This window comes from Chiloscyllium punctatum, chromosome 11 (genome assembly GCF_047496795.1).
Source record: "Chiloscyllium punctatum isolate Juve2018m chromosome 11, sChiPun1.3, whole genome shotgun sequence".
Lineage (NCBI taxonomy): Eukaryota > Metazoa > Chordata > Chondrichthyes > Orectolobiformes > Hemiscylliidae > Chiloscyllium > Chiloscyllium punctatum.
In genome coordinates, this window is record NC_092749.1 from 24,760,193 (window position 1) to 24,774,023 (window position 13,831).

At 39.4% G+C, this 13,831-nt stretch overlaps 1 long non-coding RNA gene across 1 annotated transcript in view; it reads right to left on the minus strand.

The window, feature by feature from the left end:
• Positions 1 to 1,218: 1,218 nt before the first annotated feature.
• LOC140482831 (uncharacterized) overlaps positions 1,219 to 13,831 on the minus strand; it is a 44,448-nt gene continuing 31,835 nt past the window's right edge. The window contains exons 2-3 of the long non-coding RNA XR_011961798.1: positions 5,739 to 5,770; positions 1,219 to 1,319 (exon numbers count right to left, since the gene is read on the minus strand). This is a non-coding gene — a long non-coding RNA (uncharacterized lncRNA). The remainder of the gene's footprint in view (positions 1,320 to 5,738; positions 5,771 to 13,831) is intronic.

A 13,831-nucleotide genomic window follows, 5' to 3' on the forward strand; every position in this document is an offset into this window, starting at 1 on the left:
AGATTACTCTAAGCAACTCTGCAAAAGAAGTAGTATAAGAGACTAGACAATGTATATGTACTTCACAATCAATAATTCTCATTCCTGACTATGATCACAACTCAACTTAAATGACAGAAGGAATTCAACTAGTTATTACAGACATTGAATTTGAGGAAAGACATTCTGGCTATTGAGGGAGTGCAGCGTAGGTTCACGAGGTCAATTCCCGGAATGGCAAGACTATTATATGTTGAAAGATTGGAGCGACTGAGATTGCCTTGAGTTTAGAAGGATGAGTGGGGATCTGTTTGAGACGTATAAAATTATTAATGGATTGGACACTCTGGAGGCAAGAAGCATGTTTACGCTGATGGGTGAGTCCAGAAGCAGAGGACACAGTTTAAAATAAGGGTTACGTCATTTAGAACAGAGTTGAGAAGAAACTTCTTCACCCAGAGAGTGATGGATATATGGAATGTTCTGCACCAGAGGGCAGGGGAGGCCAAGTCTCTGGATACTTTCAAGAAAGAAATGGATAGAGCTCTTAGAGATAGTGGAATCAAGGGCTATGGGGATAAGGCAGGAACAGGATACTGATTATGGATGATCAGCCTTGATCATAATGAATAGTACTGCTGGCTCGAAGGGCTGAATGGCCTACTCCTGCACCTATTGTCTATTGTCTATTGAACAGAACAAAAGACAGCCAGTAATCTCAGACCAATTTAAAGTGATTTCAATTCGGCAACAACAGTCAAGAAATACCCAGTTATGGAAACACAGATCCAGGAAATGTTAGTTATTGAACAATGGTTACTGAAAAATCAATCAAAGGGCAAGCAGTAGAAGATTTGATTAGCCTTCCAAGACCCAGGAAGAAGACAGAATACATAGGATTACCTATATTTGCATAGAAGAACATTTTCACATAATCAACAGGATGAAAATCTGCAATTGCACGAGGTTCTCAGAAGTTATATCCACTCCTATCATCACTGTAGAAAATTAAAATGACATAAATGAGCAATGATTATGAGAAGATTTGATGATGAGATAGATAATGAGCAACAGGATGCATTTCAGTTTGTTGATTAATCTTTAACTGAGTTTATTCAAACAATAACACATTACAAGGTAGGATGTAAACATCCAACCTAATCAACAAGTTAAAGTACAGAGTCTACATGCTTCAGCGCTGTTGGCTGCCAAATTGAGAATAAAGATTTACTTACACATGTTGAAGATGGGCTGCAGAAGACTCTGTAGAAGCCACCACTGAAGTGGGATGGCCAATATCCACGGATTCAGGATAGTTCAAGAAATAAAACTACTGGACACTGAAATTCCAAGAAAAAATTGTTTGCTCAGAAATACACAATATTGCAAAAACAAAGCAGCCATCTTCCATGAAGAAAACTCATGAGATTAAAGGTTCCTCAGATGGTGTCATGGGGCAACTGACTGTTGCAAATGAAATTCAGATATTAAGGATCTTCCAATGATGGCATGGACCAATTGTCTGGTTCAGCAAAAGTAGCATCCACCATAAATGACATATGTGACAGAAAATGCCCTCTAGTAGAGGAACACTTTACAGACCTCCAGACTCCAGGACAGAATCAAGATTAACAGACCTCAACCCAAAGATCTATAAATCTTCTAAGTTCAAAAAAAGGTGTTCAGCAAGAATAGTCAAATTGTTATGATCCCAGCTTATGTTGGGAAGCCAGAACAAGCCAGAAAACAGACTTAAATCTGTTTTGATAGGTTGTTTTTGCTTTTAACAATGTTATTGATCACTGAAACACAACTATGCAGGGGGAAGCAATGGCCTGGTGGTACTATCACTAGACAATTAATACAGAAACTCAGCTAATGCTCCAGGGGATCTGAGTTCAAATCATGCCAAGGCAGACGATGGAGTTTGAATTCAATAAAGATTCTGGAATTAAAGGTCTAATGTTGACCATAAAACCATTGGCAATTGTCAGGGAAAAACCCATCTGATTCACTAATGTGCGTTAGGGAAGAAAATTTGTCATCCTTACCTGGTTTGGCCTACATGTGACTCCAGACCCACATGTGCGTTTATGCATTGTATTTTACTCTTAGCTACCCTCTGGGCAATTAGGGATCAGCAATAAATGCTGGCCTAGACAGTGATGCCCACATTCTGCAATGAATAAATAAAATGCTGCAGAATGGGTGTTAACAATTGACAGAGGTTATTGTGAAATAGAAGTGAGGATAAAATAGAATAAACCAAATCATTTAGAAATAATACATGTTTAACAACTTTGAAACATACAGTAAACTATAATCCCATTAACTCCAACTACAATTCTTTCCAGTACTCAAACACCAGAGAATTTCGGTCACTATCATATAGTGGGGTTTGATTTAGCCATGGATTCAATTCCCCAGTCTTGATAATTTGATTGTTTCTTCCTTGAGTCTCATTCAACAGAGTTTAGACATTTTCAGCTAGCTTTACAAGTTTCCCCAGTCAAAAAAAAAATCAATCTCAGACCTTCTAAACTATAAATATAATGCGCAACTGTTTATTTGCTCATAAAAAAATTTCCCAATGAAAACAAAATCTATTACAAACCAGGAACCCGATCACTTGTTTAAAAAATAAATCACAATGGCTAGAGAAATACCTACAAGTGAATCATTAAGCACTTCTGACACAGACCAAAATCTAATTGCCACTAGTTCAAATCCTAAAACTAAAATAAATCAGACTAAAATACTGCAGATGTTGAAAATCTGAAATAAAGTCAGAAAATACTGGAGAAACTCAGTAAATCTCACAGCATCTGCTAAGAGAGTAACCAGATTAACATTTTGAGTCCAATATGACTTCTTCGAACAAGAGTCATATCAAACTCAAAATGTTAACTCTTTCTCTCTCCACAGATGCATTCAGACCTACTGAGTTTGCCATCAATTTCCGTTTATATTTCTAAAATAAATGATATTCATATTTATATATAGGTCACACACCTTACATCATAAAACCTCCAGAGAACCTGAATTTGTGAAACTAGAGACTTGGGGGAAGGTTTGGTAGTGATGAATGTTGTTATATACACGAAACAGTAAAAACGCAAGGGGGCATATATTATAATGCTTCCAAAAAGGTTAAAAGACTGCACTAACTCCTGCTATCTGATTATGTCTTTAGGACTGGGATGAGTAAGCAGAGCATCTTAGGATTTTGAAGGAGACAAACCTGTTATCCTAGGTCTTTCAAAAGTCTTAGTAACAATGTCTATGCTTGTACTCAATTGCTACATTTTGTTTAACACAAGAGCTCTTCACTTAGATTACCATGTGGTTTCATTCTCTAACTTCAAACCAAGTATCTGTAGACCCAGAGACAAGGAGGATGGTGGCAGTTATTTACCAACCACATGCTGGCAGTGGTTGACAATGCATGCTCAAAAGATAATATCAAAAGCTTTGAATAAAAGCTTGAACAAAAATACACAAGGTACAAGGATTGATCTAAAAGAGGAGAGGGGAATAACAAGGAAGCAGGGCTTAATTAATTTACTTGCCCTGTGGTTGATGGAGGTGCCAACGGTAAATGAGAAGGAATGGTGCAAAAGAGACCACACTCAGAGGAATAGAGTTTCCAACAGGTTGTTGTAGAAATGGAGAATTGTAAAGAGATGGGGAGGGGCAATACAAAATAAAATGAAATATGAAATTATGGCAAATCCAAATTAGAAACAGAGTTTATCAGTCAGCTGGATGATGTGGAATGGAATCTAGGCATGAGATCTGCTTATTTGACAATGTCCATCCAGTGCTGCTGCAAAAGACAAAACTTCTAACCAGTAAAATCTGCTCCAGACTGTGGTGAGAAGCAATTTGACAGGAGATTCTTTCATTTATATGAATAAAACTAAAACTGAAGAAATCAAATCAATTCTGTCCACTTAACATTCCTCTAAAATGTTTTATCATCCTATAGTCTCGTACTGAGTCGAGCAATGAGGTATAAAGAAATGCAGAAATTATATCCTTGACCTGACCTTGAAAAGATTAGTCTACGCAATAGATTTGCAAAAATCTGTGTCTAGAATACATTTGCCTCACTGTAGTTATTCATCATGATTGGAATACAAAGTTGATTTTCAAAACAGTCACAAAATAGGCAGCATTGCACATATTTTTGGATCTACCTGTACATATAGTCTCAATGAATTACCTTCATATGAACAGTCTGTCTTCACAATATCTAAAGCACAGGGCAGAAATAGGAAACCACAACATCCCCCCAGGACATGTGGACAACTGTAAAGGTGTCAGAATAGGTGATGAGCTCCTGGTTATAACCATGCTGCACACTCCCAAGACTTGTATAATTCAAAGCACACTGAGCTGACTGCCTCTGGGAAGCAGTGAAGTTATAAGCCAATTGACTTTATTGTTTAATTTTATTTGATTTTGTCTGCCTTTCTCCACAATGAGATGATGGATAGCAGAGAGCTGGAAGATGTGCCCTCGACACTGATTCATTTGTCAATGAATTCTTAAATTTGGTTTTATATCAAAATTTGCCTTACTTTAGCAAAGAGAAAGAGAAATTGGATGGCAGATTAGATGGGCTAGTGGCGATAAATGTTGTCGAGAAAGAAATGTTGGAAATAAAAATAGAAAATGTTGAAAAGCAATAGAAGGCATTTCTATTTAAATGATCTTCACTGCCTATTTGCACAGTATAATTTTATTTTAAAATTAGGTTTGGTGAGAAATTTTGTTCCTGACTGAATTGCTATCAGTTGCACAGCCCATTCCTGGAGCAGTAGACATTTTTTTTGCAGTCACAAAATCTAAAGATACTCCAATTACTGGGCATGAATCCAGTCTATTTTAGGCTGAATACTACTGGCAGGAAGTAAAGGTGGAATCTCAGGGTATCTCATTTTCTAGTAGGATGAAGAAAGGAAAGCCAACCATTTTACAATGGGTCAATTCCACTGGGGCGATGATGGCCTGAAGATGTTAACACTAGACTATTAATCCAAGGACTCAGCTAATGTTGCAGGGATTGAGATTCAAATCCTGCCATGGAAAATAGTGGAATTTAATTTTTTTTTAATCTGGAATTAGGAATCTACTGCTAACCATGAAACCAATGCCAATTGGCTTGAGTGCTCCAGGGGAAGTGACCATACTCCTATCATACATTAGTATCATTTAAATACCTTAGATATTCAAAGAAAATGTTGCAGCACACAATAACCCACTATCAGAAACAATATTCTTTAGCCTGCATTGATCTAGACATTTTCAGACACCTCAATTGTTGTTCAGGATCTGCTCAATGAAATCTCATGGATTTGATTTCAACACAGTTTGCAGCCAAGGCTAAGCTGCTATGAGAAGTCATGAACCAGTTGGACACTTCAACAGGCCCTATTTGCAAGCTTGGAACTTGCTGTACTATGATAGTTGGAGCAGGGCAAGGATGAAAGGCAAAGGTATGTGGTCAATGCAAACAACATTATTCTACTTGCCTTTATGAACACAAGTAGGGAGGCAAAAAGATGAAACTCACTGACAACATTACTCCATCATAGTTTATGTTACTAGCAAAAATGAAAAATGCTGGAAGCATACAGCAGTTTGTTCACCTCAAAGGAGAAACAACAGATTAAGATTTTGAGGATGATCTTTTCTGAAAGAACTGGAAAATACCAGTTCCATGTCATGTTAACATTTTATGTGCAGAACATTACCTTGTCTGTTCTCTTTTTAGAAACTGAGAGATCTGAAAAACAGAAAAAATTAAAATAAATAGGATCTTCCATCATAACTTCCTGTTGCAACTTGTTCATGAGTTGGGTGATCGATATTGTTCCTAACCATAAGTTGGTCTGGGATAAAGAATCCTCCTCTCTTCGATTATAAGGCATTTCAGTTTATGTTTAAACTTTAGAAATCAAATTCTTTATTTAGAAAGCAATATATTTATTGCATACATAATGGCTTGTCTTTTCCCATGTGGTTTAATGCCACAATATTTGCCTGGGTTCTTTACAGGATGATTAAGGAAAAAGCAAAGTCTAGAACTGTCCTCAGGTTTAGACTTCAAAAGAGCCCTATTTATTATACATTAATACTAAATACTGCTGTATATGGTAATCACAGATCTATATGTGGTTATCACAGACATACAAGGTTCTGACTTACAGTTAGGCAGCATCCAAGGAGCAGGAGAATCGACGTTTCGGGTATGAGCCCTTCTTCAGGAAAGAAGGGCTCATGCCCGAAACGTCGATTCTCCTGCTCCTTGGATGCTGCCTGATCTGCTGCGCTTTTCCAGCAACACATTTTCAGCTCTGATCTCCAGCATCTGCAGTCTTCACTTTCTCCTCTGACTTATAGTTAATTAAGTTAAGGACTAATCTATATTCTTTGTATGTTCATATCCATGTATTCTCAAATCTCTATCATTCTAAAGTGTAGTGTTGCAATTTTGTATTCTTCTTCCTGAATGTTCTATCTCCATCCAGTCTCTTATTTATATTCAGTGATGAGTATATCCATTGCTTCATCGCAAAGTTGCTCGAGGGTCCTGATGCCCATACACTGCAGTTTGGGTTGTTGCCGATATTGTTTACAACATTCTAGCATAAACTTGACTTCAAAAGTCTAGATAAGGCATGATCTCATTTTCTTCAGTTGATAAACGACCCCTACATTATCTGGCAACTTTACCTGCAGAAGTTAAGAAATTGGGAGTAAGGCTTGCAGTCAAGTTTATGGTAACAGTTCAGGGAACTAGGATGAATAGATTTGAGATGTCTGAGTCCTCCATTTGCACTGTTCAATGTATGTGTAAAGGGAGTAGTTGATGCCTTTAAGCAGAGTGAATTGATCTACCTTTGTAGATTCGGCCTAATTTTCAAATCATTATCTTAATGATTACTGAGAAACCTACAACAGATATTCAGACTCTACTAAAGATCCTCTGAACATATTGACAAGCTTCAAAGGACCTCATTTAAATCACAATCCATTCCTGCTCATATCAGATATTGACATAATCCCAGATGCCTCAGAATAATTTGGCACATTCCCAGGGAATATAGCATATATAGTGACATATCCTAGGTACTTCTTGAGAACAGTGAGGTACTGTCAATAGTGCAAAATGTGACAGAGTCACAAGGATCTGTTATTGATTCCATGGATAGAAAATGTCAGAATTTTGTACTTCAAAGATTTTTCAGTGTTTCAGGTACATAAACACATAATTGGAGATTCTGTACATTCGACTCTTATTATCACGAATGCATAGGAGTCCTTAACTTGGGGTGATTGCAAATTCCTTACTAATTATATACAAGTCACCCTGGGATAAAGGAAATATTAGTTATAATTAGATGTTGTTATAAGCAGATGTTCATAATAATGAAAATCAAAACAGGACATCAGAGCAGCTGTTGATGAAAACATCCAGTCAGAAACATAGAGGTTTACAGCATAGCAACAGTTTTACGATCCATTGAGACCACACCAGTCAAAAATAAGCACCTAACTGGTCTGATTGCATTTTCTAGCACTTTGCGTCTTGTCTTATATGTCTTGGCATCACAAATACACATCTAAATGCTGCTTAAATGTTATGAGAGTTTCTATCTCAACCATAGTTACAGGCAGTGAGTTCCAGATTTCCACCACTCTAAGTGAATAAATGTTTTCTCACATACCCTCAAAACTATCTGCCCACCGTGGGCAGCACAGTGGCAGTGGGCGGCACGGTGGCACAGTGGTTAGCACTGCTGCCTCACAGCGCCAGAGACCCGGGTTCAATTCCCACCTCAGGCGACTGACTGTGTGGAGTTTGCACATTCTCCCCGTGTCTGCGTGGAATTTCTCCGGGTGCTCCGGTTTCCTCCCACAGTCCAAAAATGTGCAGGTCAGGTGGATTGGCCATGCTAAATTGCCCGTAGTGTTAGGTAAGTGTAGTGTAGGGGTATGGGTGGGTTGCGCTTCGGCGGGGCGGTGTGGACTTGTTGGGCCGAAGGGCCTGTTTCCACACTGTAAGTAATCTAATCTAATCTTATCTTCAATCTACGGTTATTTATTCCTCCAGCAAAGGGAAAAACTTCTTTCTGTCTAATGCATCTTTGTCTGTCATAATTTTATACATCTCAGTCATGGCTGCCTCAGTCTCCTCTGCTCCAAAGAAAACAATTCCAGTCTGTCCAATCTGTCATTGTAACAAAAACTCCCCAGCCTAGGCAACATGCTAGTAAATCTTTTCTGCTCCCTCTCCAATGTAATCACGTCCCTATTATAATGTGAGTTTTGGAACTGCACATAATACTCTAACAGTGGCTTAATCAACTTTTATACAGTTCCAGTATGACCTCCTGCTTTCAAACTCTATGCCTTGACCAATAAAGGCAAGAATCCCATATGCTTTCTTAACCAATTTATCTGCCTTTCCTGGTAGAATGTACACCAAGGTCCCTCTGATCCTCAGTGGTTCCCAGGGTCCTACTGTTCATCATGTATCCCCTTGCCTTGTTTGTCCTGCTAAATGCATCATCACATAGTTATCCTGGTTGAACTCCATTCACTACTGATTAGCCCATTGACCAATTCTTATATATCCTCTTGTCATCTAAGGCTATAAAATTTTACTTTGTAGAGGCATGCTATTTTGATAAAGCATCCTGTCAGGTTTGGCAGAGCTCACACAGTCAACTAGGTCACCACTTTAAGATCATGCCCAACATCAAATGTACTCTGTTTAGTGTTTGGGGCGGATATTAACTCAGGGCTACTCCCACTCTGCTGCAAAATTTTGCCATAGTTCCAGACAACTAGAGTACTGTTTTTGCATTAGAGAAAATCGATTGGTAGTAAGTTTAACTTAAGTGTCTCAGGCAAGCGGCAAGGTTGAGAAGGTGGGACATCCAATGGTAATCTCAGCCAGTGTGTGTATTGAACCTGCACTGCTGGAATCACTAACCAGATGTCCACCCAACTCAGTTAATCGACAACCTAAACTTTGCTTTAAATGCACTTTGGTGGAAAATTCAGTTTACAACTGATGGAAAATCTCCAGTGATGTTACTTGGTTTGGATACAGCTTCTGAAGGAAATTCAGATTTTTCAACATTTTTGTAATGACCAAGATAACAAAAGTGATGGTACCTCAATACCAATATGGTAGCTTGTCAGTGAGCTAATTGAAACGGCTAGGCTGTCCCAGGAGTGGAAACAACCTGAAAGTGTCTCCAGCAAACTTCTTTTCTTTAACCCTGCTTGTCTTTCCTCATCCTTAACAGGAAGGCATGAAGGAGCAGCATCTGTGGACTGCATCAATCTGCTGATTTACTCAGATCAAAGTCACTCACTGTATGAAATGCATTCTGTCATTTATGGAATTGCTGTGAATGACAAATTCCTTTTTTTCATATTTTTCCCCAGATTGAACACAACCCAAAGAGACAACAATTTGTCACCCCACCTGACAATAAAACATACTATGATAAATGTACTATATATCCAGAATGAGCAAATTGCATTTGCCATGGGGAACCTCCATCTGAATTTCCACTTTTACCTTTGATGGAAGGAAAATATCAGTTTACGTTTTTGTGTTTCAAGGAATTGATGTTTATACAACATTTTAGCTGTTTTCATCTTTGTTCAGCAGCTTCATTGGCCTGCATATACTATATTAGCTGCTTGGGCAGCATCTGAGGAGCAGGGAAATCGATGTTTTGGGCAAAAACCTTTCATCGGGCTTTTGCCTGAAACGTCAATTTTCCTGCTCCTCAGATGCTGCCTGACCTGTTGTGCTTTTCCAGCACCACTCTAATCTTGACTCTAATCTGCAGCATCTGCAGTACCCACTTCTGCCATATTAGCTGCTTGTTAGCAACGTACAGTGGGTGGACTGGCTGCCCAAGAAGTGCATTGACAATGTTATAACTTCTAAAGAAATCATGGAATCCCAGCACTTCAATAATAGACTTCCTTTTATAATCTAAGCTAAACAGAATTTGACCATATGTAGTTTTAGTAAAGCTTATTTTCTCTTCTGATATTCATCCAAAGTTTTCTCTTTAGTTTTTTTTGTTCTGAGGAATCCCCTAATTTTGAAATTTCTGTCTGTCTTTTCAATTCCATCCATGGCCATACCTCTTCAGACTTCTGTAATTTTTGCCAGATCTACAACCCTGCTCCAGCAAGTCACGCCTCTTGTAAGTGCCTGATTTCATTGCCACATTGACAGCCATGCCTCCAGATCCCCAAAATGGATTCCCTTTTTAAGCTCACCACCTTTCTTACTTCATTAAAGATATTTATTAAAACCTAACTCCAACATTCAGCTGTCCTGATATCTGTTCATTTGATTCAATGTCAGATCTTTTTTAAATAGCTTTAGTCTGACTGATAACATGCTTCTGAAACGTTTACAGTGCCATCTAAATGCAAGTTGTTATTGTTGAATGCATTAGTTCTTTCTCCAGTTCCTCTCCCAAATGGCTATGCTACAGCCTAGAAAATATGTGGCTCGCTGCGGCAAGAAACATTGTGGCCAGGCTCACTTATTCATGGAAGAGGGCCTTCAGTCTCCTGATTGTGAGAAACAAAGCTCACTCACTTCAATAATTTCAGTCCGAGACAAGATCTGAATCAGTAGTGTCATTTATTTCACTCTTGCAAGAGGGTGCGATGTCCACTGTCTACAAGGCAGGGACACACACACACACTGAATTCAACGAATACACGATATTTATGTAATTTGGTTCCATTTTTTTATCCCATTGCTCCTCCCCGTTTACATCTTTCACTTCTCTAAGACCGGCACCCATTACTCCTGTTTATCTCTTGCCTTATCCGGCCTTGTCTGTGACAAAATGCTTATTTCTGGCCTCACAAGGCCATTTGACCACATCCTGCTGTGGCCCATTGTTAGGTATATCCTTTCTTCATCATTATCTACTCCCTCCATCTGTGCTTGCCCTAACCATACTGATCCTTATGACCTTTTAATTGGGGTTTGTTCCTGTGTTTCTGTAAAAGTGGGAAACAGATGCTTATAACTACTGCTTGTGCAAGCATATGTGGCTTAACCCACATCCTCACAGCACTTTATCTATTTGTCTGTAACATCAACCATTGTTTTGCAATCACGTTTCATTCTTGCATATAATTTTAGCTAATACAAAAACAATTATGTATTTCCTCCACATAGTTTGCATTCTTGTTGACTCAGCTCTTAGTTGAAACAATTACACACTGGTGTGAGTTCATTTACCTTGCATAAGTAATTATAATTGCAGAAGTAACACTACTTTACCTATATCCCACATGATGAAAGGTGAAACACACACAAGTAAGTCCAAGGGCAGAAGAGGCTGACAAGACATTCATTAGTGAACCAATTGATATGCATTATCCTCAATCCCTTTAATTTATTGAAGGCTCTGGACTTAAATAGAGATTGCACAACTCTCACATGCCTCTGGAAGGTCATCCAATACAATTGGTCAAGTTTGTCAATAACTTCTGTGGATACCCTCACTATCAAGCATTCTGCAGCCGATATTGAGAGGGATGTGCATTCTTCTAAATTTTCATTCTGCCTTTACTCACCTGTGACCTGATAACCATCTTCAATCATGGGCAGGATGTGGAGCCACTGGTCTTTGATTGATTATGTTTGACGCCCGGTTCTCAGGACTTCAATTGCAGAGAAAGTCCAACTTCAGCCAATCACATGGAGTCATAGAGATGTACAGCACGGAAACAGACCCTTCAGTCCAACTCGTCCATGCCGACCAGATATCCTAACCCAATCTACTCCCATTTGCCAGCACTTGGCCCATATCCTTCTAAACCGTTCTTATACATATATCCATCCAGATGCCTTTTAAATGCTGCAATTGTACCAGCCTCCACCAATTCCTCTGGCAGCTCACTCCATACATACTCTGCATGAAAAGGTGGCCCCTTAGGTCCCTTTTATGTTTTTCCCTTCTCATCCTAAAACTATGTTCTTTAGTTCTGGACTCCCCCTCCCAGGGAAAAGATTTTATCTATTTATCCTATCCATGCCTCTCATGAATTTATAAACCTCTATAAGGTTACCCCTCAACCTCCGACGCTCCAGGGAAAACAGCCCGAGCCTATACAGCCTCTCGCTAAAGCTCAAGTCTACCAACCCTGGCAACAGCCTTGTAAATATTTTCTGAACCCTTTCAAGTTTCACGACAGCATTCCAATAGGAAGGATACCAGAATTGCACGCAATGTTCCAAAAGTGGCCGAACCAACATCCTGTACAGCCGCAACATTTACTGGGTGATGAAACATTACCTATTGTGTGTTATGTCTGTTATGGCTATGAACCAGTGTTTTTTGTGGCTATGTAATGTGTGATTGATAGTTTGAACTGGATACTTGAATCTGACCAAAAAGATGTGAATGTTGTTTTATCTCCAAGTTTGATCTATTTTCCATTACAGCACTTAGTCGCTGTTTCTCCCATGTCTTGTCAAAAAGGATCAAGTAATGATATTCCTGATGAAGAGCTTATGCTCAAAAGGTTGATTCTCCTGCTCCTTGAATGCTGCCTGACTGACTGTGCTTTTCCAGTACCACACTTTTTGACTGATCTCCAGCATCAGCAGTCCTCTCTTTTTCCCAGGGATCAAGTAATGTCAAGTATCTACTTTAAAGATAGCCTATCCATTTCTGTTGGGGAAATTGGCAGGTGCAGAGGCAAAGATAGATGGAAGTTCCATCTGCTCCCTCACTACTCAGGTATGTAGAAAGGACATTGGATCAGCAGGAAATACCATTGTATTTCCCATTAGATTAGATTAGATTAGATTACTTACAGTGTGGAAACAGGCCCTTCGGCCCAACAAGTCCACACCGCCCCGCCGAAGCGTAACCCACCCATACCCCTACATCTACATTTACCCCTTACCTAACACTATGGGCAATTTAGCATGGCCAATTCACCTGGCCTGCACATCTTTGGACTGTGGGAGGAAACCGGAGCACCCGGAGGAAACCCACGCAGACACGGGGAGAACGTGCAAACTCCACACAGTCACTCGCCTGAGGCGGGAATTGAACCCGGGTCTCAGGCGCTGTGAGGCAGCAGTGCTAACCATTGTTGCCACCTTTGAAGCATCTACTACAATGAACTTTGACAAATAAAGACACGCTTTATTGTGAATTGTGAAGTAGCAGATCCAGAAAGTTTTCCAGTCTGGATCTGGCCTGTTGCTTTGGGCCCTTTAATTTTGTCAGAAGGGTAAGGATTCCTTCAAACAATCCCTCCTATTTGTTCTCCATGCAGACAGAGTTTCCATAGCCCTTGTTCCTCCTACTGCTCTTCCCACAATAGAATGTCAAGGACTGCCAGCAAGTAATAAAAGTCAGAAGGTCTTTTACCAGCTCAGAAGTCTACAGTAGCAATTATAATAATTTGTAAGTTTAACATAATTTTAAAAAGTTACTTCAAGAAAAATTACTCCTTAAGTTCTATGTGGCTTTACCAGAAAGCAACTGAAATTCCCTTTCAACTCTAAAATTCATCTTTTATTTTTTCATGGGATGAGAGTATTGCCAACTAGTGTAACATTTGCTGCCCATCCCTAGGTACCCTTTGACGGTGGGGAACTGCCTTCTTGAACCATGGAGTCTATGTGGTTAAACAGCTTTAGGATTTGGGGCATTTGACCCAGCCACATCAAAGAAATGGCGATAAAGTTTCAAGTCAGGATGGTGTCCAGCTTGGAGCAGGATTTGCAGGTTACGGCATTCCCAAGCATCTGCTCTGCTTATCC